The sequence below is a fragment of the Pteropus alecto genome, unplaced genomic scaffold, assembly GCF_000325575.1.
Source record: "Pteropus alecto unplaced genomic scaffold, ASM32557v1 scaffold224, whole genome shotgun sequence".
Lineage (NCBI taxonomy): Eukaryota > Metazoa > Chordata > Mammalia > Chiroptera > Pteropodidae > Pteropus > Pteropus alecto.
The window spans coordinates 6,067,237-6,072,185 of NW_006436289.1; the positions used below are offsets into that span (position 1 = coordinate 6,067,237).

The 4,949-nt window shown below is 40.6% G+C and overlaps 1 pseudogene; it reads right to left on the reverse strand.

Moving 5' to 3' along the window:
- Window positions 1–3,783: 3,783 nt before the first annotated feature.
- Window positions 3,784–3,899, reverse strand: LOC112480462 (annotated as a pseudogene).
- Window positions 3,900–4,949: the final 1,050 nt, after the last annotated feature.

The window sequence follows — 4,949 nt, forward strand, 5'->3', positions numbered from 1 at the left end:
GCTAGCTCTCTTTTTGCAACAATGGCTTCATTTGTCACCCCATCAGATAATATCTTTATTCAGATAAGGGTGTGACTTGCTGAAAATTAATGCTGACAATTTTAGTACCTGTGGTGGGAGAAAAAGGGAGTTAGTTTTGTTTGTATGGATCTCCTCCTCTGCAGCTGCTGGATTTGTCCCAGAGAAAATTCTTCCACTTTCCCATGAATAACAATGATAACGATGCAGGTAAATGAGACCTTAGCCCACTAAAATCATTCCCCTCTTCTATATGATGTCACAGCGAAAAGAAAACGCTTTATTTCAATTTTAGTCCACAATAATGGGAGCACCTGAAAGAGAACAACGGAAATGTTTGAGACCGTGATTCTGAAACATAAAAAGTACAGAATCAATTACCTTTGGCTTCCCAGACAGATTTCTATGTACACAATTGTGTTTCATCTTTGTAATTTGAGGCTATACTTTGAGGGTTTCTGAAGTAGAGAAATTACCCATGCTGTGTCCAGAGTTATGCTCATAGGAAGATGGAAAGAAACACCACTTGGGGACCCCTTAAGAGAAGCCCTTCTCAGGAGAGATGTTTATTTGGTAATTCAGAAGGATAAAGGGACTCATTCTAAAATTTCTGTTAGGGATTGTCAAGTAAAGTTCCACTCTGCAAAGGGGTGTTCAGTTCCATTGAATTTCTTCACTAGGTCAACACAAATTGAAATGTAGAAATGGTGTGTGGAGACATTTCCGATGCGGTATTTCTTTTTTTTTGCCTTTGGATAAAAATACAGTCAGACCTTTGTGCCCAGTGCAGATTCTGAAAGGCTGTGGAAGGCAGAGTGGGAGGATCTCTAAGGCATCTCAGGGGAACAGTTAGCACAAACACAGCACATGCCAACTTGCCTTAAGGCTGGGAGACCAAGGGTTTCTCTGCAGCAAGCCCACTCTTTCTACACCCTCACCTAAAGGAAACTGGAAGACATCCCTTTGGATTGTACATGAGGCTGACCCATTCATCCACTGAAAAAATATTTGTTGAGTGTCAGCTAATGCCAAATGTATTTTAGGTGCTGAGGATACAGACATGAACAAAAAATAGGCAAAAATCCCTACTGACATAAATTCGCTTTTCCTCATATTGGCTTAATATTGTTTTTGCATTTTCTCTGATTATATATGAGTGTGTATATTACATAAACGTATATACACACACACTTAGACTTTATATATAAATCTTAGATTTATTAGATTTATTTGTAAATAATACATAATAAAATATATTTTATATAAATAAAAATATGTCTTCTTAGAATGTAAGTTCCAAGAATTCAGGGGTTGAGTTTACCTAATTACCTGCGTACAGAATAGCATCATTCATTCATTCATTCATTCACTCAGTACATACTTTCTGAGTGTCTACTTTGAGTTAGGCAATGGGGGTACAGTGATGAACAAGAAAGAAAATCTCTCACACAGATTATGGCATAATTTAATAAATATGGAGACAAAGATAGTGATGCCATGTTTTTTTGACATTTAATTCAGGTTTAGTGATGTACAAATTTTAAATCTTACATTTGAAAAGATGTATCTAACATTCAAAGAGTAATGCCATATTCATTACTAGTTGACACATTTTCAGCATTAATGACTTTGCCCACCACGTGTACAGTCTTTTTTCTCCAGCTTTTTATTTCGAAATAATTTGAGATTTACAGAAGTGTTATAAAAATAAAGTACATAGAATTCTTGGACACTCTTCACCCAGCTGGGTGTCAACTAGGAATGACCTCTAACTGGTCATGTTGACCTTGGTCTCTTGGTTAAGGTGGTGTCTGCAGATTTCTCTACCATAGTTATTTTTCCCTTTTGTATGGCCTATAAGTTAGAAGTTAGTCACTAAGTTCATACTTAAAGGGGAAAGGGGATTCAACTCTACCTCCTGAAAGAAGGCTTCCTTTCTTCTTGAGTTTTCCTCACTTATATGTCCTGTCTTTGGGATTAAGGACTTTAGGGATCATGGCAGTATTTCTCTTTTAAATGATGTTAAAGTTATATTATGTTCAAGTCCATAAATTTAATCTGTACAGAACCTTGTTTAGAAAATCCATAATTTAATATGAACTCTTATCAGAGTAAGAGAGGAGTATTTTCATTGGAGTGTTCTGAAATTCTTGTTACTTGTAAATTAACTCTAGTACTACAGTTGAAATACCTTTTCTTAAGTTTAATACAGTTGTAGCAACTGCTTATTGCATGTATTTTAAAGTAAAGGACTCGATAACAGTTCAATTCACATAACTGTGGAATTACAGAACACTGGGTCTGGGTAAGATACAGAATCATTTGGTCCAGCCTCCTTGGTTTACAGTTAAAGAAACTGAGGCCCAGGGAGGAGGCACTGTTTTCTGAGGTTGTACAGCCAGTTGGAGAGAGACTAGGCCTCCTGCTTCTCAGGGCTCTTTTTCTGTAAATTCCTCTGTGTGACCTCCCCAGCAAATGAGGGAATCTGTACCATTTCCCTGACCCCATTCCACCTCTTTCCACAGTGCAGGGCATTTTATTTCTTTCTGCAGATCAGGAATAAGGCCCCTATCCAGGCCATCCTTAGGACAACACAGGATTAAGGGAAACACATTTTGCGAACACCCTCATGCTCCACCCCCAGCCAGCTCACATCTGTAACTTGGGAGCAAGAGGACTTCATATCTGCCAGCCACTTCCTCACTGAGGGTTGGAGGCTTCAACCCCAATCTATCCAGGTTCTGCCCTGGGCTGGAGATGCTACAGTTTGAAAGTGGAAACTCTCTGTTAAGTTTGGAGATCATTCTTAGAGACTGCTGTTCCAGGAACAGGGAGAGCAATTCCCTTAGAAGACTGAGCCGGCTTAAAGCCATGAAAAGACTAGGCTAATAGTTCTTACCTTCTCAAGAGGCAGCGAGAACTCAAAGCTGGTATTTGGGGGAAGAAGCTAGAAAAACATTGGCCCTTTCCCCACCACCACTCACTTCAGTGGGGCTTAAAAGGCAGTGAGATAAACAGTGACTGGATATGTTTGGCTAAAGAGATATGTCATTTCTCCTAGTAAATGAAATGGAGCTTAAAGTCCCACTCAACCCCTATGTACAAGTGGAATATCAATGATTAAATCCATCTGACAGTGCTCTCCAGGATCCCCTTGGACAAAGAAGTGCACAGAGGTCAGGTGCAGACCTGTCCCCAGTCAGAGACTAAGTAGTATCCAGGTCTTCAGTCAGAATTTCTGACAAGCTGGGTTTTCGTGTTGCCCATTTTGACCGTCTTGGCCATAGTTCATGAGCCTGAGAAGCAGAAACAAAGGGAGTGAGTCTAAGGAAGTAGCTGTAGCTGTAGCCTGAGGGACTCCCGCAAATGGCTTTCACAGGCTGGACAACCCTCCTGGTGAAGTGAGTATAGATGATTTTTGGCTGCCTCAGTTTTCCTGACCATGGTGTGCCTCATTCACATATGCCCCTCTGTCTAGAGTCTTCAGTACTCACTCCCTTTTCCTCCACTATAATCTCTCAGGAAAGCTTAGGAACTCATTCATACTAGCATGTAAATCACTGATTCCACTTTAAAGTGTATGCTTCTTAGAAGGACCGTTACCTTCAAACATGGATAAACCTTTATATGTCGTTCTTAGCCTTGGCCATGCACTGGTGGTATATTAGGAAATATGGAAGCTCGGGCCCCATTCAAACTCTGTACCATTAAAAAAGCTTCACAGGTGATTTTCTTTTCTTTCTTTCTTTTTTTTCTTATTATTTATGCCTACAGCACCTGGTCTTCCTAGGTGGTCTCCCATCCAAGTACTAACCAGGCCCGACCCTGCTTAGCTTCCAAGATCAGACATCGGGCTTATTCAGGGTGGCATGGCTGTAGACCATGGACCATGCTCCACTGGGGCGTGAACCCAGGACCTTCTGCATGTAAAACAGACATGCTAACCACTACACTATGGAGCCATGTCCCACAGGTGATTTTTATGCACAACCAGGGCTGAAAACCATTCCTAGTTTAAGTGGGAGCTTCTCAGTGTGTGGTCCCTGGACCAGCAGCATCAGCACTGCCTGGGAATTTAGAAATGCAAATTTTGGGGCCTGAATCAGATCTCCTGAATCAGAAACTCTGGGGTGGGGCCCAGAAATCTGTGTTTCATTAAGTCTTCCAGGTACTTCTGATGCATACTAAAGTTTGAGAATGCTTTAAGCAAAAAGGACCAAGGTCTAACATTTTGCTCAGGGGTGGGGAAGTGTGAATGGAAGGGAGGAATGCCCTCTGAAGCTACACTCCATAAATGGCTGGCTAGTCTGTGCACCCATGAAGTCACCTCTGGTCACTTGTCGATCAACTGAACCTTTTTCAGATTCTTAGACCATAAGCAGTGTTAGAACCTTTTCTTCCAGTAGGAAGGACAGTTTTATTTACAGTGGCCACAACATACTGAGTAGAAGTATTAATTGGTGGTGGTTATGTTGGTGGTCATAACTCCTCTCTTCCTTCCTCTTCTGCCCCATAAGCCACAGACCACAAGTAAGGCTGGTGGACAGGGCAGAGGCACAGAATAAGATTGTGGTAGGGGAAGTAAATGATTTGATTTGTTAGGTTAAATTGGACTTAATCAGAGGCCATGGAACTCTTCCACACAGTATTTCTTTTTTAAAATTAAATTGTTGGGGGTGACATTGATTGATAACAACATTATGTAAGTTTCAGGTGTACGTCTGTATAATATCATGTGTATACATATAATCTATATATGCTATTGTGTTGTTTAATTGTAAATTTGATCTCAAAACAGTGATCCCAAAGCACTCACTTAACGAGTAATGTCTTCATGGCCTGAAGCATTGTACGTGGGAAAGGTATCCTAAACATTGGTGGAAATGTGAGGGACATTTTAATTCTATTCCACTAGCACTATTCTTGGGACT